Genomic DNA, 22,669 nt, shown 5'->3' on the forward strand with positions numbered 1-22,669 from the left:
GTGAAAATGAAACTGAAGCTGAAACAGTCGAGTTTGATTTTGGTCCCCTTATCCTGAAATAAGGAAATTTAACTCCTCCCCCTGACTGTGCCCCCACCATGTGTGTGTGTGAGAGTGGGCGTGGCCAGACGCGTTCAAGTGCATACCGGAAAGCAGGCTCAGAAACAGCCTCTTCTGACGAGGGCTCCTCAGAGCCACTTTATAGACCGCTCAAACTCCGAAAATAGGATGAACAAACTTATATACTATGTTTTTGGGCTTCAAAGACCTATATGACATGACTGAAAATTGCATAATATAAGACCTTTAATTCTCACAGCTCTTCCATGTTGATCAACCGTGATATTTCTAGAACCTTCTCAGAAAGGTGACGTGTTTCTTAGAGACCAAACATTTTAAAATGTTCGTGTCGCCTGGGTTACCGCTAGAGAAGATGACCACAATCTCTACATACACTGCAACAAAGGATAACCTAAATACAAGATATCAACACTAAATTAAAGAAAATTACTCTTAAAACTCGTGAAATTATTTGTCCATGCAGCAAGTGAATTTTACTTAAAAAGAGATCTTGTTGTAAGAATATTAAATCAAGAAATACGTCTCTGTATCTTTAATATGTCTTAAATCAAGTGAGATGAGACATTTTGACAGAAAACCAGACTTTTGAACTCGGTAAGATTTTGAATTTTTGCAGTGTAAAACCATTTTAATGAAAGCTTCTTGTGCAAAACACATTGAAAAGTCCAAAAAACATCTCCTGTTGCCCCTACAATATTGTTTATTGTTAAAATTAGGACATTTATGAGTTTATTTGTGAAATATATTCCCCAATAATACATTTTGAATCACTAAATAAATAGCTAAAACTCTAGTCAGAGTTAAACACTCTAGACAACTTTAGTTACTTGATTTTATGCCAACATGTATTAGTTTTAGATAATCTACTGTGGATGATTTCAGCACTCACTGATTAATGTTACATTTGATCTGTATAAAGGAAGTTTGGCAGGTTTATAGGGAAAAATTACATTTTAAAAAAAAAAAAGAACAAAATCCAATGCGACTCACCTGTACGAATGCCACCAGAGCAAGTGTGAGGAATCCCACAGTGGACGTCTTCATGTTGGGGTCCGAGAGAGTCGTTGATGCTCCAGATGTGTCCTTTCGGTCGGGCCGTCGCTCTCGAGATGGAGACGCGATGCTGGAACTGAGGCTCCAGGCAAAGCTCAGGAGGGATGATCTGGATAAATAGGAAAATATCACATTTCAGGAGGGGTAGGAGCAGAGCAGGGTTTATGGCGCACTTTATTAATTTGGCTCTGGATCCAGGAAGTTGTTGTGAATTAAACTTTGAAGGAAAGTGTTGTCTGAAAAGCATCCAGCATCTTGTGTCTTTTCAATGATCAGTTTAAAGATGCTTCAATTCTAAAGCTTTTGTTTTTTTAATCGTTGTATACATGAGATTGTCATTTTCATACGATTTGGTTTTGAAAACATCAGGGAAAATGTTCCTCTTTGTAACTTGGACATTGGCGTAGCATAGTTTAATTTTTAACAGTCTCATCACGATGCTAGCGCTCGCGGGGGATGACTTGAAGAGCTTCAGACTGTGGATCTGCTGTGTGGTATCCATCAATCATAAACGGGGAATCATACCCAAGGTTCTTCCTAAGGTGGATAATTTACAATATTCAAATTGATGGAATCACAGTGTTATTTCCTGGTGTGGCTGAAGGTCGTCGTTCTGATTCAAGGACTCTTTCCACTGAATTATATGTTGTTGTTGTTTTTTTTTTTTGGTTTTTTTTATGCTTTTCATGGCGTTTTTTTAATAATGTAACAGTCTGCATTTAAAAGTGATCTCCTGAAATCACCCACAGCTTGTCATATTTTTGTTGGACTTTACAAAGGCGTAACGGGTGACAATGTCCATCCACACATCATTTACAAGGTATAATTCTCCAGACAGGCTGCGGAAACCCTGACCTGATTTGTGGAGCAAGATGCTTTTTCATTTAATTAACAACTTAAAAAATTGAGGATAATTTAAAAAAAATGTTCATTTAAACTCATTTTTATTACATAGAGCACAACTTCTAGTTGCCTGGACCAGTAAATAATAGCAATAGTAATTAAGGATCGACCGATATGGCTTTTTTTGGGCCGATACCGATGCCGATTATTGGTACTTATGGAAACCGATACCCGATATGCTGAACCGATATTCATTTGCAGTATAAATGAGCATTTTGGCACCAAATTTAGCTGTGGGTGGGACATTGTTACACAGCCCAAAGTAGTGACTTCAGGCAAAGAGAGAGACGGCTGTAGAGCATGTTTTTAAATAAATTTATTTCATCGATTATTGGTGGAAAAAAAGGCCAATGCCAATTATTAGAAAAGGGCCTAATATTGGCCGATATTATCAGCAAGGCTGATAATTGGTCGATCCTTAGTGATGTATTTTTGGGAAGTTCATGTTAAAGGGACTTAAGGCAAGATTTGTGAAAAACTACACATGCATTTCCAGTTTATTCAACGCTAATGGGCCGTGAAGCATTAAAATAACAGGCCAATCCGCGTATCTGTCTGTTGCCTTATACAGGCTGTGTGCCACATAATTGGCTGCAGTTCGGCATCCGAATTTCCCGCGCAATCGTGGGGATGTGACGTAAATTGACGCTGTATGCGTGTTCCCGACAGCTCTTGAACAGGAAGAACATGGCCGCCGTGGACACGGACTCAAACACTGCTGCGATACAAATGGATTCTTCAGCAGCCATCAAACGACCTGCATCCACTCAAAGCCCACAAAAAAGTGCCACCACGAAGAAAAAAAGGACTTTATCAGCGTTATCTCATGAGTAAAAACGAAGTGTTTGTGCGCGCTCCCGTGCCGCCTTGGCTGGTGGCTGCAGTTACCCACAGCGCCTATCGTGGCAGCACTGAGGTAAATTTTGTAAAGTTGACTTAAAGGTGCATTAAGGAGTTTGCACATTTTATGTGAAACAACGGCCTCTGCAGGCCTTGGGCGTAACTGCAGCTTAGTGAAACACTCGTGTCTGTGGCTTGCGTCCATGTATGTGCACGGAAGAGGGGAACTCCTTCCTCGCTCTTTTAGTTGCGCTCGAGTAAAATTTAAGTTTCTTAACCGAGGTGCTGCCGGGTCCGGGAGGCCCCCTGGGTCGGTTTCGGAGGGGGTTGGGTTGGTGGTCGGCGGCGGCGACTCTGGACGAGCTCCGGGCCCTTCCCGCGGATCTCCCCAGCTGCGGACCCACGGCTCCCGGGCGGGGCCCCGGGGGGTCGACTCGGCCGGCGCCTAGCAGCTGGCATAGAAGTGGTGCGGACCGGGGGAATCCGACTGTTTAATTAAAGCGACACTAAGGAACTTTTCAACCTTAATAAAACATTTTAATATCTTTTGTGATGATACATCGACTTACAACGAGTTGAATGACCCCTCTGTCACGGGCTGAGGGCGTCAGTATTGCTTTCACTTGGACTAAGAAACTGTGAGGAGGGTGGTAGGAACCCTGCACACGGCATGCGTCACATTATGATATAACATCGTTTAGCCACCATTAGATCCATTACCTCGTCGCTATCCGTCCTTCACACAGCCACTGGAAACAAATGCAGGCGAGTTCAGTCCTACAGCGCGCCAACCGGAGCAGCATTTTATGACGCCACGCACTAGTCCTCATGGGAACTGTAGTATTTGTTCAGGCAAAACACTACCGCTTTTGTCCACTGGCGCCGCCAAAATCAACGGAAACTGAAAGTTCCTTAGTGTTGCTTTAAAACAAATAAATTATCATTCTGATGGACACTGTGAGGAACGAGGCTGAGCGCTCTCAGCATCTGACTCAGAGTCAGTTTCTGGCTCTGATGGCTCAAATTGGTCGGGGTGGGTCCGTCTCATGAGGCTGTTAGCGCTAGCTTCTATTGTCATTGCAGATGTGTCATCTACAATGACAATGGAAGCTAGCGCTAACAGCCTCATGAGACGGACCCAGCTGTGACAGACTGTCACAGTTACACGGAGGCGGCTCCCCTCCCGCTGTGGGCGTGGCTCCAGACCTTCTAGCTGACACGCCCCCGGCGTTTCACAGCAGAGAGAAGTGCTTGTTTTTCCATGATTTTGAGACCTTATTTTATATACTTATCAATTTTTTTAATCATTTAAATTTGGCTCAGTGGTTAATGACACATGTTTATGCAGTGTGACAAACTCATAACACAAATTTATTTCTGCTTTACTCGGACTTTCTTTTTTTTGATCAAAACAGAGAAAAGCTTTGGTTTTGAATTCTAAACTTTTGCTTGCAAATTCTAAAGTTTTGCTTGCAAATCTGACTGAACCCAATGGGCGGGGCCAACACTGGTGGAAGAGAGACGAACTCCTATTGGTCGCTTTGACCTCGCTCTACCGCCTGTCTCTGTGCGGTTGCTGGTGCTGGCTGCTTCCGCATTTGGTAAAGGCCAGTACACACTACAGGATTTTTTCAATCTTCCCCAATTCAGAGGCCACACACTTCCTCTCCTGATCTTCCAGTGTGTGGTGTCGCTGTGGAACAGACTCGGCTCCCCACTCTTCAAAATCTCGCGGCGTCAAACTTATTTCCCTTCAGTCCTGTGTTTACATTAATCTCCACTATTAATAATAAGCGAAGAGCTCATTCCCTCAGGTCATTCATTCATATCGGCTTCGAAGCCGAAAATAAATGAATAGTAGAATAGTAAATGAAAATAAATGGATAGTAAGACGAAAACTTGAAAATCTCATTTTATCCTTCAGACGAACGTATCAGTTTTTTTTATCAGAAAAAATTTTTGACCTGCTCGCAATCAGTTTAGTTTTTTTGTGTGTGTTTTTTCTAAGAATAGCGTATAAATATTGCATCTGAACTATATGAAACTCTTAAAACTATCAAAAAAAATTCTACCAAAGTGACCCTGGTCATAAGACAACTTCCGTCTTCCGGTGCTGTTCCCACAATTCATGTTCACTCTCATGTTCATGTTCACTCTCCGTAAGCGATCTGATAAAGGCTTGGTAGTAGGCCTATTCAAGTAAATCACCTCCGTTTTTATGGTCTCTTCCTTTTTGTTAATTACACTTATCTCTACTTTGTTCACCTAGAGAGGATGCCTGGCTCTCAATGACTTCCTTGGATCAGAACACACACACACACACACACACACACACTCTTTAGACAATTCATGTACGATCTTCTCAAATACATGCGATAGCCTGGATTCGGAAGCACTCGATACAGAATTTTGGATCATCACCTCCCACTTTTGATGTCCCAGAACAGAAAACACTGTTGGGCTGCATGGTGGCGCAGTTATTAATGTTTTTGCCTCACAACAAGAATGTCCTGGGTTCAAATACCAGCCGGGGCTCGGGGCCTTTCTGTGTGGAGTTTGCATGTTCTCCCTGTGTTTGCGTGAGTTCCCTCCAGGTACTCCAGCTTCCGACCACGGTACAAAAACATGCATATCAGGTTAATTGGTCACTGCCATTCAGTAATGTGAAGTGTGAGAGTAATGACAGTGCTGATTCTGAACCTGAAACTTCAGACCTTTATCCATTCTGCAAAAAGAAGTGGAAGCTAGATGGCAGGTGATGAAGAAGAGGAACATTTACCAAATGGTTGAGTCATAGACCAAGAAATGGACCCAGAGCTCAAAATGTGGAAATTTCGTACCGACCGTGTGAGACAAATGCTCCCTTTCATTAAAGTGACGTCCTATCACATGTTCAATATTAACTGTGTCCCTGTCTGTGGTCCAAAGCATTGGTCCGAACCAGAGATCCTGCAGCACCCCGGCTCTGCATGTTTGAAGAGTTCAGTGGGAATACGTACTTGACAGAATATCCATCTGGAAAAGTTGATGTCAAAGAAGAGCCACAAATGGAAGGTGTCCGGGATGATGCCCTGTGTGCACCACAAGTGTCTGATACACACCAGAATATGTCGTTTTACCATTCAGACCGGTGCATGATGGAAAATAGTGTCCAACACTGACACTGTGCAGTGTGAACCTCTGCAATGCTCTGTGGTGATAATCACAGAGGAGGAGCAGCAGCATGTGCCAGATGAACGATGCCATCGTGAGTCACTGCAACATGTAGTTGACGAGTGTTCATGGAAGAAGTTTACACAGCCAGCAGGTATGAAAACGTGTGAGTAGCAGAATTAGCCGGCTGGAGTTTCTTTAAAGCAACACTAAGGAACTTTCAGTTTTCATTGATTTTGGCGGCGCCAGTGGACAAAAGCGGTAGTGTTTTGCCTGAAGGAATACTACAGTTCCCATGAGGCCTAGCGCGTGGCGTCGTAAAATGCTGCTCCCGGTGGCGTGCCGTCGGACTGAACTCGCCTACATTTGTTTCCAGTGGCTGTGTGAAGGACGGATAGCGACGAGGTCATGAATCTAATGGTGGATAAACAATGTTATATCATGATGTGACGCATGCCGTACAGCAGTCCGCACATTTGGAGCTTTTTAGTGTGCAGGGTTCCTACCACCCTCCTCACAGCTGCTCAGTCCAAGTGAAAGCAATGCTGACGCCCTCAGCCCGTGACAGAGGGTCATTCAACTAGTTGTAAGTCGACGTATCATCACAAAAGATATTAAAATGTTTTATTAAGGTTGAAAAGTTCCTTCGTGTCGGTTTAAAGGGGCTGTTTCATGTAAAATTCACTTTTTGTATGTTTTAACCTTGTTATATAGTTATGTACTCATCAAAAACACCCCCAAAGTGTTTTCTTCCTTCATGCCTGTGTGTTTGAGCTTTCCTCATTTTTCTGCTGCTCAGAGAGGCAGCCCGTGAAAATGGTCTGTTAACCCATATTGAAGTCACTAGGAGAAGATGCCCCCCCCCCCCAACCCCCCCCCCCCCCCCCCCCCCCCCCCCCCCGGCCCTCGGCAATCAGCGTTGCCGCTTTTTGTATCTCCGATTATGTAGATAAACTTTAACCATCGTCTGAAAGCAACAATCAAGCAAGAGTCTGAAGGGTCTGCACTTGGTGAGTTTCTAACAGGAAAAGACGTTTTTGCGTGTCTTTGTGTGTAGAGAAGCTAGAGCTAAAGAGCTAAAGCTAACCCTTAGAGAAGCTAACGCATGACGTATTTGTTTTGAAGCTCCGATTGGTTGAAGTCCGCGGTCAGTCAAAGTCCACAGGGGGAGAGGCGGGATTTTCAGTGAAACAGAGCGTTTTCTCTTCCGGGTTTCAGAATTAGCCCCAGAAAGTCTTTTACTTCACACAAAATGACTTTTCCTTAGTGTCAAAAATAAACTATTACCATGTTAATGCCAATAATCTTTGTAAGATTTTGTGTGATTGAGAAAACCATGTTGAATACTCAGTTTCAGACTTAATTGTTGTCTTGAGTTTGTGACGGTTAAAGTTTGCATTTTTGAGGCCTCACCAGCAGTCGGGGTCATTTTTTTTTTTTTTTTTAATTTGTCACCATGTTGTGTATATAAATTGAGGCTCCATTTTGGATTTGAGTTTGTAAAAATTTTTAACCAGTTACTCTGTTTTTATTGAAGGGTGTGTCTATGCTTCCTGATGAAGTGTATTTTATACATTTGTATTTTATACATTTTTTTAAAAAACCTTCCCTCCTTTGAGTTTTTTTTTTTTTTTTAGATATACTGTATATTGGAATTTGGGTGGATGTGAAGATTTTACAGTCACCATGTTAATTGGAAAATATCAGAAAATTTCATGATACTTGTCGCAGAGGAAGCTACATGTTTGAACGTTTTGAGGCAGTAACTTCAAATTTCAGGTTAGAAGCAGATTTCGTTATCTTCAGGTCACAAATAGTAACACTTTTGATTATTTGCTTTATATGTTAAGTTGAAACCTGAGTTTTTTTGTTTGGATCATAATTGTTGCTTGGTGGTTTGACCGGATTGGAGCCTCTCGTGGGCTGGTTTAGTCCCACGGGCCTTATGTTTGTCCCCCTGGGTGTATTGTCCTCGTTCTTCTGTTATCACCGGTAGCATTTTGAGCCTCCTCTGGGAGAATTCCCTCAAAAGGAGGGCGGACACATCTTCCTCGCCGTGGCTGCTGACTCACCGCGGCGTCACACGATCCTCTCCTCCGCGGTCATGAACTCCACGGGCCTTTCTGCCTCATATTGTGTGGTTACTGTAAGCGCCGCGGCTCCTCTTACAGAAATCCAGGCTCATAACCTGAAAAACGAGGAGCCAGTACTCTGTCCTGACCTTTCAAAAATCAGACAGAAAACAGACTTTTTCTCACATTTTATTTATTCAAATAGCATTTAATTTAATATTTGATGCACAAACGATACATTCAGATGTCACATGTTGGTAATCGAACCAGATGTAATGTCTATGACTGATATTTCACATGCTTCATGTGTTGCATGACGTTGTTTTCTGGACTTTCCAGCGGAAAAACCTAAAGTACTGCAACAACTACAATGCACACATTTCAATGGCGCTAACACACACGGCTACAAATAAAATAGTGCAATTTCTTTTAGAGATATTTGGACTACTTTAAATGATTTCACACGGTTTGACAGATATGTACAGGGTATAAACAACAGGGGGGGATTTCTGCCGAAGGGGGGTAAAAGGGAGAATTCATATAAATTAAAAGAAATAAACCACATTTTATATAGAGTGACGATAGATAAATCAAGTTCCACTTTGCAGTTATAATTGTATCAGATAAAAACTCCTCAACATGGAGTAAAATATCGTTTTGGCAGAAACCATTAAGATTTTCTGTTTTTTTTTTGGTCCATCTTTAACGTTAATTGCACCCTGGATATAAATACGTGAAAATACATGCTACATTCAGCGGTAAACTAAGGTGCTTTAATTCGTAGCAGCAGCGTTTTCCTGCAAATCGCTGATTCCCAAAGTGTGGGCGGCGGCCCACCGGTGGGCCCTCAAGGTCCTGAAGTTTTGCCATTCGACTCAAATTGCGTCAAGTTGATAAATAAATCCAAATATTCAAGTTCAGATTTATTGAAAATTATCCACAGACACTTATTTTGGTAGTTGTTAAAGTTAAAGCAAATTCAGTTTTTCTTGAAGTTAGTTCCCCATTGGAAGCGGTGCCATCCATTGGCCTTAAACCACACCTTGTGTCTAAATGGGAAACACACTTCAATCAAACATCGGAACACAGAGTTTAAATCCCTGATTTGTTTTGCAGATTCAGGCTTTTCACATCATTCAAATCCAGTAATTTTCCTGCATCTCGGAGGAAACGTTGATTGAAAAGAATCTGCTTTTGGAATAAATATTTCAGGGAAATTCTTCTTTGGTTTCAGATATTCAAGCGGGAAAAGACATTCAGGAGTTTTCTCTATTAGTTCATTCATCAGCTATGTTTCTAACTGTGTCGTGTTTGATAAAAAGCAACGGGTTTAATGCGTCGTTCTCTCTAACGGCTGCGACTCTACGTGAATCTTGTAACTGAAAGTGGCTACAGAGAGCTGAGTCTGGTTTGAAGCTCACTGGAGGACGAGCTGCAGAGCCACGGAGCCCAGCAGCAGGGCAGCGGAGGTGAGGACGTGGTCCTGGCCGCTGCTGGTGGAGTTGGGTTTCTGTGTGTTCCACATCTGGGTTCCCGTTGTTCCCTGGGTGTTCGTGGAGCCGCCGCCGCCGGTGCTGCCGGTGTTTCCGCTGCCGGTGCTTCCGCCACCACCGTTAGTGCTGCCGCCGCTGCCGGTGCTGCTGCCCATCCCACCGTTTTGGGTGGAATTGTTGGCGGTGGCCGCCATGGTTGAAGAAGGCATCGCCGTCGTCGCTCTGCCTCCTTGAGACTGGTTGGCAGACCAGAACAGAGACGTGAGACGAACCAAGGCACCGATCCTCACTCAAACATGCAAATTAAACTCACTCTGGAAGTTCTACCTAAAATGAATCTACTTGTCACACCCAAACCTTTTATTTTGCATATCTGAAGTCAGTAAGTTGACTTTTTTTTATACGCAAAGTGTGCTTTAAGCATATTTGATACATGTGCTATTAAATAATGTTCATCATAACTGGTGTAATTAAAAAAAAAAAGTTTTTTATTTATTCAAACTTCCTGGGTTTACAATGCAATCCCAGCAAAAACTGCTCCAAGAGAAATTTAATTTGATATATTTAAAAACTGAGAAACTCCTCGAACAGTGTTTGAGGAGTAGAAGATTGCGATCACGAAGAAGATATTTATATGGTTTTGAAAAGAAAACGGATTCTTGAGAAGTGAATAATGTGAAGAATGTAATTGTGTGAGAAAAAGAAAATGACATCAAATTCCGAATCGAGTCAGTGTGAGCGTCCCCAAAAGAAAAGTACCGATATCGTCAATCTGCTTTTTAAGAACAGTATTTTCACTTATAGCTGCAAAAGAAGTGATACAATTAACAGTGTGTGTGTGTGTGTGTGTGTCCGTGCACAGAGGCAGACAAACACGATGCAACAACATTCGTTCTTCAGTATAATTTTGCTGCACTCAACAAAAAGACAAACATTGGAGGAATGTTTTTTGAATGCAGTCAACTTATTCCTTTTATTCAGTTACATGTTTAAATGCCGTCAGTCGTGTTAACCACGCAATAAAAATGTAACTACAACTCTCAGTATATTACTGCAGTACTTTCTTCCACAGCAGCAGTAAAATTCCGTTCATGTAACTCAGTGTTACCTGAGTACAGGGTTCCAGTCTGTCTTTCTGATTTCATCTGGTTTTTACACACAGCATCAGCAAACGGGATATAAACGAGCGGCTTATTCATTCAGACATTTATGGAAAGAGGTCTGTTTCTTTACCCGAGCGACGTCGAATCCCACCAGCACCAGTGAGAAGAGCCCCAGGAGAAGGTACTTCATACTGAACGGAGGCTGATTTTCTCTCCGAAGACGAACACACAGCTCAGGATTTCTGTCTTTTCCCAGCAGATGTTACACTTGCTTTTCCTTCTTGAAGTCTGTGCCGCTCACAGACTTGTGTGTGAGTGTGTGTGAGTGTGTGTGTGGGGCCCCTGCTTGAAGGTCCGGCTCCTGAAAAGCAGGCGCCTAAGGAGGCCGGTCTTTTATAAGGCGTTGTCCCGCTTCTCACCTGATACCTGCCTCCGGTCAGTCTCCACCCAGTGACGGGCCGCGGATGCAAAGTCTCCACAAAGCACCAGTGGAAATCTGTCCTGGGGAGGATGTAAGAGATACCCGGTCTCGGCTGGGTTTGCCTCCAGCTGCTGCAGTTCCTGCCCCTCCTGACCCCGTTATGGGGAAATGTCAAATCAAGAAATTCATGAACTTTTCTTGAATAAGTGGTGAAACAAAATAGAAAACCTCGTCTGATGCCTCATAAAAACCCTCTTTGGATGTATAAAGGACTCAAACAACACAATATTACATGTTTATACAATCACATTTGTTGGAAAGGGGAAAAAAAAAAGACGTCCAGCTTTATAGAAGCTTCTATATGTTTTTAAATTGAAAGCATTTCTTACTGGCTTTCTGCAGCATCCTGTTTTTACATCTTTACATACTTCATTTGAGCTGCTTTACTGCAGTTTAATTGTAAATTTCATCTAAAACCATCACATGTTAAGATAATATTCGTTGAAATGTCAATATGATGATTGCAGTTTAAAAAAAGCGAAGAAAATGATCTAATTTTGCGAAATACTCAAATATGTCTCAGAACTTAAAAAGAAGAAAGTCGGAACTGTTGAAGTTTGTGGAAAACCTCTGTTTGACTTGATGATTACGCTGCATCATCTGTCTGCTGTGTTCGGTTTGGTTCTGTCTCCACTGCTCTTCATATTTACATGTTGGACAGATCTCACTGCTGCACCTGTTGACACAGCCTGAAAACTGCATTTTCTCACAAAGAATGACCCACATTTTCAATCAATAATATAATTTCTGTTCACAATGTATTAAAAAAAAATGTACATTAAAATACAAACTGCTACAAAGCTGAAAGATTCGTGATACAAAGCACTGGAGTAAATTCATTTGCATTGGATGTAATTCGGGAACAATAAGGCTTCTTGTTGGCATGATTATATTATATTATTTGCATTGTAAATCATATGCAACATTTGCCATGAATGTTTTTCTGTCCGGAGGTTTTCACCTCCAGGTGTGAGCTGGAAAGAAAGAATCATGTCATCATGCGAGATGGTGTCCATCCTCCATCCTCCATCCTCCATCCTCAGACGCTCCAGACGGAGCAGAGCAGGACGGAGAGGGCAGAAAGCAGCAGCTGAGCGCCGCCTCCGCTCGGGGCGGCCGACCCTCCTGCCGCTGTGGTTCCTGGACCTGCCGGACTGGACGTCCCTGGAGCCGGAGTGGACGGAGCGGCCGTGGGGCTGTGGGGACGGGTGGAGGACTGGGGAGTCGGAGAGGAGTCCAGAGGGGTGGAGGGGCCGCCGGAGGGGCCGCCGGAGGGGCCGCTGGCGGATGGCGTGCTTCCTCCTGGGCTGCTCATTGATGTGTCTGTGCAGTTCTCACATGGAGTCGTTTCTCCCTGTGAAAATATCACTAAACTCAACAGTACATTCAACTTCACAGCTTTTTAATGAGTGAAAACTGTGAAAAAAAGAATGAAATGGTGCGAAATGACTTTACAGACAGGAAAAACAATGAATGGAAGAAAGGGGGATTAAACAGGTTTTACTTCTTCCACCTTCTCAGACATGTTAAAGTAGATATATTCATATTATCGTATAGTATTAGTGTATATTTTAACATGGCTCGACTAAATATTCACAGATCTAAAGGACAAAATGGCACATTTCAAACATCTCTGTTTGTTTTCACTGAAAAACAGAAACTCCTGGAGAAAAACCTTGAGGAGCAGCAGGGAGGTCAGACACCTGCTGCTCCAGCTGACTGCTCCAGGCTGCATCCAGCCAATAACTCCACTTTGCATAAGACTGTGAGCCGGTAAGTCTCCTCTCCATGATGGAATGTGTGTCCACCAAATCTACATGCACGTTGAGTTTTTTCCTCATATAATGCTTAGTTTAAAAAAAAACAAAAAAACATTAAAAGGCATCTTGGGTTTGACTTGCTGACTTTGTCTGATGCTAGTGGAGTTTAGTTGCTCTTCTTTGGAGCGCAGCTCGATCAAAAAGTACTGAAAAAATGTCAAAAACAATCTGTGAAAGAGCTGAAAATGAATGGAAACGTGAGCAATTTGATTCCAGGAGCTCAAAAACTCAACGAAATGCTTCAGTTCAATAAGCTCATAGGACAAGTGTCCCTGTGTGAGGTTTAATGTTTCTCCTCTCCATTTGCCTGCTCTCACATCCATTTAAATGTGCAATTTACCTTATTTGAATTCAACCACACTTAAGCTAGACAAACAAATGAAAGCTGTGCTGTCAGCCCCGAATCCTGAGCGAATGGCGTGGACTGGCGAGCGCCGCTTCTCCTCTTACCTCGGCCCTGAGCAGAGACTCCGAGGACAACCAGACGCAGAGGACAATCGCCACCGTTATCTTCATCTCGCTCTCTCCTTTGTACTGTGTGGCTGCCCCCACCTCTCCGCCGCGCCATTTATACCTGCGGCGCTCCAGAACCCCGCCGCTGATAAGAGTTTAAAAAATAACCCCATGAGCGGCAGTAAAGCTCTGTCCTGCACACAGACTAAAACTACAGCAGCGAGACGTGCTTGTGTAACGACATTTTGGGTGTTATGTAGGTCTTCTGTAAAGATTTGGTTACAGAAGGCCGACTGCTGTCTGGTTCGTCTCTGGAGATGAAACCAGGGAACAATGGCGGCTGTCCCACTTCAGCCAGCAGTGTCATGTTCAGAGTGACTAAAAAACAAACCGAAGGACGGATGTTTTCGATTAGCAACTTTCTGTTTTAGTCAATGTTCAATGAGTTCATGGAGGCAAGAGTTCATGTTACAGAGAGTTTCCACTTAAAAATGCAACTTTAACTAGCAGGAGCAACAGTTAGCAGTGTCATTATAGCCAAAACCACTTTTTCAAATGTTTCCACAGAAAACAGAAAATATGAACCAAACACACAATGTTAGATGCTTAAAAATAATACTCTACTATGATTTTGGAATAATAAATAGTCTAAGTCTGGACCCAGGCTGTTATATGATCATCATTTCATCAACAACATGACTTAAGCCAGTTATTTAGTGGTTGTTAGAGCAACACATTTTAGTTCAGGGGCCACAAATAGTGGCCTTTAAATAGACTTTAAAGTTGTTTTTGTTGTTGTGGTGAAGAGAATATGTGATGAAAATGTCTCGATTTTCTCAAAACCAAACAATAACTGCACAAAAATGACTCCAATCTCAACCTTTTGGTGCAAAATACAGTGAAATGTCCCAAAAATGTCTTCAACAGCTGTTGCATTATGGGTGTTTTCACAAACTCCCCCTGACAGCAAGTTTGATATCAACCAGGTAGCTAGTTATCATGACAGCATCTCTGATGTCTCAGCAGTGTTGTGTTGTGCTGTGTCTGCTGTTATTAGAAACTGATTCAGTGTTTTCTTTGAAACTTTGTGGTTTGGCCAGATTTGAGCCTCTTGTGGCCTGATTTTGGCCCACGGGCCTTATGTTTGACACTCCTGGTGTAGACACTTACACTGATACAGAAAACCCTGAACCCATCCTTTGGTTTGAGGCAAACGTGCGGCGTTAATGTCAGTTTTCCAGTTTGTCTTTGAAGACATTTCTAAAAGTCTCCTCCAGTGAAAATGCCAGTGGGATGAAGCAACTCTGCTAAAAGTGGAATGTCACCTTAGAAAGTCAACGAAACCCAGTTGTTTACTCTGATAATGGAAGAATTTCTCCTTGCTTCCTTGTTTAACGTTGATCAATAGAAGATATGAAGGTGAAATAACAGTGATTGGCTCTTTTCTGTTTGCCGGTTGAAGCTGGTGGAACGGCTGCGCCTGAGATATGTCGTTTCATTTGACTTGTGGGGAAAGTGTCAGCTGAGCCTGACCGCAGGGTGTTTCTCCTCTTCATGCCCCATTTCAATCATAAAAAAAAAAAAAAGATGAATGAGTGACTATTGAAGCCTGTAACCAGGGTTTCGTTTGTGGCGGATCCTGCCAGACCAGGACCCGGCACCTTTTGATTTTGATGTCTGTGTTCCGGGACTTATACGAGCAGATCAACATCTAGATCAACATCAGTTAACATCTAGTCCTATAAAGAAGTCCGAAGCGATCATTCACAACATTGAAATGGTCCTAAATTGCTGGCAATACAGAATTATAATTATTTATTATAATGTAGAAATTAAGCACTGCCTGTAACTGTTTGATTTTGGCAGAATGAATGGAATCTATTGAAAGGAATAAAAAAAACAAAAAACAAACAAACAACGGAAGCATATCACAGTGGAAGGTTTGACACTCATACCATCGTCCCGTAGTAGGAAAATTCAACTGTAGATCAATAGTGGGAAGCAGGATGATTGTACAATCGGATTATTGAATATTGGAGAAGGGAAACGTGTTAGTATGTTTTTCTACTGTGTGTGAGAGAGAAAGATCAGTGAGAATATTTTATGGAAGTGTTTGTTTTGTTTCATACCATAGTTTGAATGTAATACTAAGAAAAACAAGGCAAATTTAAAAAATAAATAAATAAATTAAAATCGAAGGATATTTACACAGCATGAAGTGTGCTTCACATTTTACTGGTTTTAGCCTGAAAGTCTCTCGACTGGATGTGTTTTGGGTTTCAGTAAAAGACAATCTGAGAGTCACTGTCTTTCTCTATATTTTCTGTTTACAAAAGAATTAATAAAATGAATTAAATCTGACTTCAAAGGGTTGGGTAGATGTCTGGAAATTGAGTGAAAAGCTTCATTCAGACTTTATTTTTACTTTCATTTTTAAGGGAGAATCTGTATGAACCAGGTTTACTCAGATTACTTTATTCTTTATCTTCACATTAAACTTTGACTGAAAGTCAGTCGACACACTTTCCCATTTAGGATTATATCAGAGGGAAGAATGTAACAGAAAGGTCTTGTGTGATAAGTTTTCACGTTCTCATCGCGTCGAGGTGTAAATCAAGTCCCATTTCCAGCATTTTAGTATGAAGTTAATGGATTTAAATCCACACTGAGTCAACTTGCTCTTATCCTTCCAGTGCATCATCCTCTGACGCACAAGGAAGCAGACTCTTCCTGGAGCTGACTGAGTCGTCCTCATGAGGACAACAAGGTCTTTGTTGCGCTTTATCGGCTTTGCTATCGCGTGTTTCCAGCTGGCGGGTATTTTAATATCTCCCTCAGATAATACCGCTCAATTTGACACCACCTCCAAAGCTGTGGACTTTTGCAGTCCATCGATGCGACAACATAAAGTTAAATCTCAGCCGCCCTCGCTGTCTGATTCTGGTTTGGTTCTCATAGATCCAGTCCAATTCATATAAAGTGAAATTTGTGAAACTTCTCAGAAGGATGAGCGATAAAAGACAAATGATATCATGAGGAAGTTGTTAAATGATAGACTTTGGGAGGATGCTGCCTGGAAGCCATGATGAGTCTCTCGTGACAGAGAAGTCACTTTGTGAGAAATGATGACCGTTTCACATTATTCACATTTCACATTATTTGTTACGTTTTCATTTCATTTACAGGGAAACAGCAGAAATGCTGGAAACACTGCAGTCAGCATTCCGGGTCACGAGGCGGACGAAGTCTGAGCGTTTCATTAAAGGTGCTGTAGGCAGGATTTTGCTAGTCAATGCTAATTTTTCTGTGTTTTCTTTGGATTAAATGTTAGAGTATCCATTGATAATCCTTTACGAGTGTAGCATAATTGCACTACCGCGAGGGCGCAGCGTTTCCATCTGTTTCTGTTCTGAGCTGAAAAGGAATCTCGACAGCTCCAGGTATCTTTGACCAATCAGAAGAGCCCCTGAGGCTCTAACTGTGATTGGTCGAGGGGCATTCGTTGCACGTTCTTGTGGGAGGGGCTTAACTTGCGTAAGGGTGTGATGTCAGAGAAAACAGGACAGGATTGGCTGTGCTGGGTTTCAAATCACCATCTTAGATGGGTCAAATCGCCATCTTGCTTAGGTAAACCTAAGCAAGATGGCGGAGATGCCGAGTCCTGCCTACAGCACCTTTAAGTAGATTCAGTCTCTAATACCCCTTTCCCACTGGCCAAAAAACCCGTTTAAACCCGCTAATTCGTGGCAGTGGGAAAAGGTTTGACCCGGGATTTCGACCCGGGTCGTTCACCCTGCAATCGACCCTGTAAATTCACGGGTCAGCTTTCTCTCGGCTTTTAGTGGGAGGAACTTACATGATGATGTCGACGCAGTGCGGCTAAGTTAGCGTGCTAGTTGTTGTTTCTGGACACAGCGTGAGATTTCCTTCGTCCAGACAACCCAGAAATGGCAAGATAGCGAGACCAGAGAGCTTCCCCTGATCCGTGGAGAAGAGGAGATTCGTCTACAGGTAACAGGGACTGTTTTCTGCTGCATTGTTTACCTTCGTTTTGCTCTGTCGCGCTGATGATGTCATCAACGTGGGACACCATCAGTGCGGGAAAACGCAGCAATGTGGCTCGCCAGCAGGAGGTGAGACGCGGGTCAGCAGGCGGTGGGAAAGGCGTCTAAAAAGGCGATAGTTAGCGGGTCGCAGACACGGGACGACCCGCTAGTTGCAGTGGGAAAAGGGTAATAGTATCAATGGTAGGTTAGCCAGGTGAACCAGTCCGTTATAGGCCAAACAGACACATTCACACCCACAGTGACCAGTTTAAACTCAAATGCATGTTTTTTTTTTTTGTTTTGTTTTGTTTTTTTTATTACATCTTATCTTATTGACTGTTAATGCTAACTGACTTATTGACCTAAGTTCTTAAATCCATCCATCCATCCATCCATCTCCCACTGCTTATCCGGGGCCGGGTCGCGGGGGCAGCAGTCTCAGCAGGATGCCCAGACTTCCCTGTCCCCAGACACTTCCTCCAGCTCCTCTGGGAGGATCCCAAGGCATTCCCAGGCCAGGCGAGAGACATGGTCTCTCCAGCGTGTCCTGGGTCGTCCCCGGGATCTCCTCCCAGTGGGACATGCCTGGAACACCTCCCCAGGGAGGCGTCCAGGAGGCATCCTAAAAAGATGCCCGAGCCACCTCAGCTGGTCCCTCTCGATGTGGAGGAGTAGCAGCTCTACTCCAAGCTCCTCCCTGGTGACTGAGCTCCTCGCCCTATCTCTAAGGGAGTGCCCAGCCACCCTACAGAGGAAGCTCATTTCAGCCGCTTGTATCCGGGATCTTGTCCTTTCGGTATGACCCAAAGCTCATGACCATAGATGAGGGTGGGAACGTAGATTAACCGGTAAATCGAGAGCTTCGCCTTTCGGCTCAGCTCCTTCTTCACCACAACAGACCGATACAACGACTGCATCACTGCAGCCGCTGCACCGATCCGCCTGTCAATCTCACCTCCATCCGTCCCCCACTCGTGAACAAGACACCAAGATACTTAAACTCCTCCACTTGGGCTAGGTCTCTCCACCAACCTGGAGAGGGCAAGCCACCTTGTTCCGGTCGAGGACCATGGCCTCGGATTTGGAGGTGCTGATCCTCATCCCTGTCGTTTCACACTCGGCTGCGAACCGCCCCAGTGCATGCTGTAGGTCCGGGTTCGATGGAGCCAACAGGACAACATCATCTGCAAAAAGCAAAGATGAAATCCTGTGGTTCCTGAAACGGACCCCCTCCGGCCCCTGCCTGCACCTAGAAATTCTGTCCATTAAAATTATGAACAGAACCGGTGACAAAGGACAGCCCTGCCGGAGTCCAACATGCACCGGGAACAGGTCCGACTTACTACCGGTAATGCGGACCAGACTCCTACTCCGGACCCGGTCATACAGAGACCGGATGGCCCTTAACAAGGGGCCCCGGACTCCGTATTCCCGGAGCACCCCCCACAAGACACCATGAGGGACGCGGTCGAACGCCTTCTCCAGGTCCACAAAAGACATGTGAACTGGTTGGGCAAATTCCCACGAACCCTCGAGCACCCCATGGAGGATATAGAGCTGGACCAGTGTTCCGCGACCAGGACGAAAACCGCATTGTTCCTCCTGAATCCGAGGTTCGACTATCGGTCGAATCCTCCTCTCCAGTACCCTGGCATAGACTTTCCCAGGGAGGCTGAGAAGTGTGATCCCCCTATAGTTGGAGCACACCCTCCGGTCCCCTTTTTTAAACAGGGGGACCACCACCCCGGTCTGCCAATCCAGAGGCACCGTCCCCAACCACCACGTGATGTTGCAGAGACGTGTCAACGAAGACATCTGGAGACTTGAGGTACTCAGGGCGAATCTCGTCCACCCCCGGTGCCTTGCCACCGAGGAGCTTACCAACCACCTCGGTGACTTCAGCTTGGGTGATGGAGTTCACCTCTGAGACCTCAGCCTCTGCTTCCTCTACGGAAGACGTGGCGACGGGATTGAGGAGGTCCTCAAAGTATTCCTTCCACCGTCCTATGATATCCCCAGTTAAGGTCAGCAGCTCCTCCTCCACTGTAAACAGTGTTGGCGGAGACCTGCTTTCCCCTCCTGAGGCGGTGGACGGTTTGCCAGAATTTCTTCGAGGCCGACCGATAGTCTTCCTCCATGGCCTCCGGAACTCCTCCCAGACCCGAGTTTTTGCCTCCACAACCACTCGGGCTGTAGTTCGCTTGGCCTGCCGGTACCCGTCAGCTGCTTCTGGAGTCCCGTGAGCCAACAAGGCTCGATAGGACTCCTTCTTCAGCTTGACAGCAGCCCTTACTTCTGGTGTCCACCACCGGGTTCGGGGGTTGCCGCCGCGACAGGCACCGGAGACCTTACTACCACAGCTCCGGGCAGCTGCTTCGACAATGGAGGTGGAGAACATGGTCCACTCGGACTCAATGTCCCCAGCCTCCCTTGGGACATGAAAGAAGCTCTCCCGGAGGTGGGAGTTGAAAACCATGCTGACAGAGGGTTCCACCAGACGTTCCCAGCAGACCCTCACGACACATTTGGGACTGCCAAGTCTGTCCAGTTTCCTCCTCCGCCAGCGAATCCAACTCACCACCAGGTGGTTATCGGTCGACAGCTCTGCTCCTCTCTTCACCCGAGTGTCCAAAACACATGGGTGAGGTCAGATGACACGACAACAAAGTCGATCATTGATCTCCGACCTAGAGTGTCCTGGTGCCAAGTGCACTGATGGACACCCCTGTGCTCGAACATGGTGTTTGTTATGGACAAACTGTGGCTAGCACAGAAGTCCAATAACAGAACACCACTCGGGTTTAGATCAGGGAGGCCGTGTGATCCAATCACCCCCCTCCAGGTCTCACTGTCGCTGCCCACGTGGGTGTTGAAGTCCCCCAGTAGAACAATGGAGTCCCCAGTCAGAGCACTGTCTAGCACTCCTCCCAGGGACTCCAAGAAGGCCGGGTACTCTGCACTGCTGTTCGGCCCATAAGCCGAGACAACAGTGAGGTACCTGTCCCCGACCCGAAGGCGCAGGGACATGACCCTCTCGTTCACTGGGGTGAACTCCAACACATGGCAGCTGAGCTGTGGGGCTAGAAGCAAACCCACACCAGCCCGCCGCCTCTCACCGTGGGCAACGCCAGAGAAGTGGAGAGTCCAGCCCTTCTCAAGAGGTTGGGTTCCAGAACCCAGGCTGTGTGTGGAGGTGAGCCCGGCTATATCTAGCCGGTACCTCTCAACCTCCCTCACAAGCTCGGGCTCCTTCCCAAGTTCTTAAATCCCTCTTTGCAAATGTCTTAATAGCAGCTGATCAAAATAATAATAACACATAAATGGAAAATTTTCAATTTTACTGTATGTGAATAGTTTTTTCTGTTTGTTGAGTTTACCAATTTAAGCTAGCTGTATTGCATGACATTGTCATCATATATGGTTGCACTTTTTCCCTGTTTTTGGTATTTTATTCTGTGATTAAGCAGAATGTGAGAATTCAGTAAAATCACATGACCTTTATTCCATCCAGTCATACCTCAGATTCCACCCTTTTTCAGAGACAGCATTCAAATGTATGGAAATGTATCTTAGTGGATGAATGAAGTCCTTGGCGGTGATGGACCTGGATTTCCTTAACTTGTATCCCCTCCTTTGATGCTGATTTTCATATGATTTGATGGACTCTTCGTAGGTTGGCTTTTCAACAAAAACTCAAAGATTGCTAAGGGAAATAAAATGTGAATTAAACAGAGAATAACAGTTCTGAAATTCAAATTTACCATTTTTATTCTTTTCGTATGTTTTATGTATTTTGTCATGTCTGAAACAGATTAATAGTAATTAATTAGAATCTGAATGACTTCCTGCAAATAAAAGCAGAGAAATACAGTGGTGGGCTGAAGTTTTTCAGTGAATAACCACAAATACGCCAAAGTCCAGTGAAACAGTAGATTTACTGGCTTCATATTTGCAGTGGTTCAGCCAGGCAAAGCAGCTGTTTTGACTTTGTAATGTTGCATTGTGCTCCGTTTGGGTCATTCAATCATTGAAAGATTGGTTTGCAATCTCACATTTATTTCAAACTTAACCTTTAATGACTTTTATGACCGTTTTTTTTTTTTTTTTTTCCAATAGACAACCGTGACATTTAGGCTATGAATAGCAGGCACTTCCTTCCATGCGATCAGGCCATACTATAAATCTCATGTAAATGATGGAGGAGTTGGAACACGAAATCAGTAAATAAAGAAATCAGGGAAACACGTGAAGGGCGAATGGTTTTCCATTGCTTAAGCTCATGGTGGCACCAAGCTGAAAAAACAAACAAGTCTGAGACAAATCACCTTCACTTGACCACTGATTATTGATAATAAGTAGCAGCCTTTGTCTACTGTGAGGGTTAAAGTGTGTCATTTTATTTTATTTTATTTTATTTTATTTTATTTTATTTTATTAATGTGGGAGCTGTATGTCAGTGTACATCTGATTTTCTTCGGAACTGAAAGTAAATGTAAATGTAGCTTATCATATCCTATGAATCAGAAACAGGTTTATTGCCAAGTACAGTAGCCTGTACGAGGAATTTGTTTTGGTTTGGAGGTGCAAACATAGAATAGAAGGAACAGATTTTAAAAAGGGCAGAAGCATAAAATATATATAGAAGGAATTAAAAGACGAATAACACAATAACAATAAATATGAAAAGGATTTACAGAATTAACATAAATTACAAAAATTACAAAGGTATTTACAGTATGAGAATTTAAAATGACCTATGACAGGTTAATTGTGGCAAATATTTCCTGCTAATGCATTAGCAAGTAAATTATTGATTAAAAAAAAGCAAATGTGTCTCCTATTTGTTTTTGTAGTTTTATACTTACTTGGATTTTCATGTAATTTTGAATTTGATACTGTTTGCTTTGTTGATAATGTATTACTTGTATTGTTTGCTTTTTGAAAATGCAAATATAAAATATTCTAAATAAAAAAAGAAAATGACTTTAAATAGTTGAATCAGAACATTATATAGACATTTTTTGACTGATGCTAGACATATGCATGAGACACTGAATTAAATATTTATTTTTCATTACAATATTATAGATAGATTAATAGATAGATAACTATAGATTTTATCTATCCGCATTTTAAAAAAGATCAATCTTGTTTCTTTCATCCATTCATTC

General features: G+C 43.5%; 2 long non-coding RNA genes across 2 annotated transcripts; both read right to left on the reverse strand.

The window, feature by feature from the left end:
* Positions 1-507: 507 nt before the first annotated feature.
* Positions 508-14,603, reverse strand: LOC115380929 (uncharacterized). Its single transcript, XR_003930379.1, has 3 exons — positions 14,537-14,603; positions 7,288-7,292; positions 508-519 (listed from the first exon to the last, which is right to left on the reverse strand). It is a non-coding gene; the product is annotated as an uncharacterized LOC115380929 (long non-coding RNA).
* LOC115380928 (uncharacterized) lies at positions 9,203-13,534 on the reverse strand. The gene is made up of 3 exons (XR_003930378.1): positions 13,450-13,534; positions 10,829-12,533; positions 9,203-9,831 (listed from the first exon to the last, which is right to left on the reverse strand). It is a non-coding gene; the product is annotated as an uncharacterized LOC115380928 (long non-coding RNA).
* Positions 14,604-22,669: the final 8,066 nt, after the last annotated feature.

This window comes from Salarias fasciatus, chromosome 22 (assembly GCF_902148845.1).
Source record: "Salarias fasciatus chromosome 22, fSalaFa1.1, whole genome shotgun sequence".
Lineage (NCBI taxonomy): Eukaryota > Metazoa > Chordata > Actinopteri > Blenniiformes > Blenniidae > Salarias > Salarias fasciatus.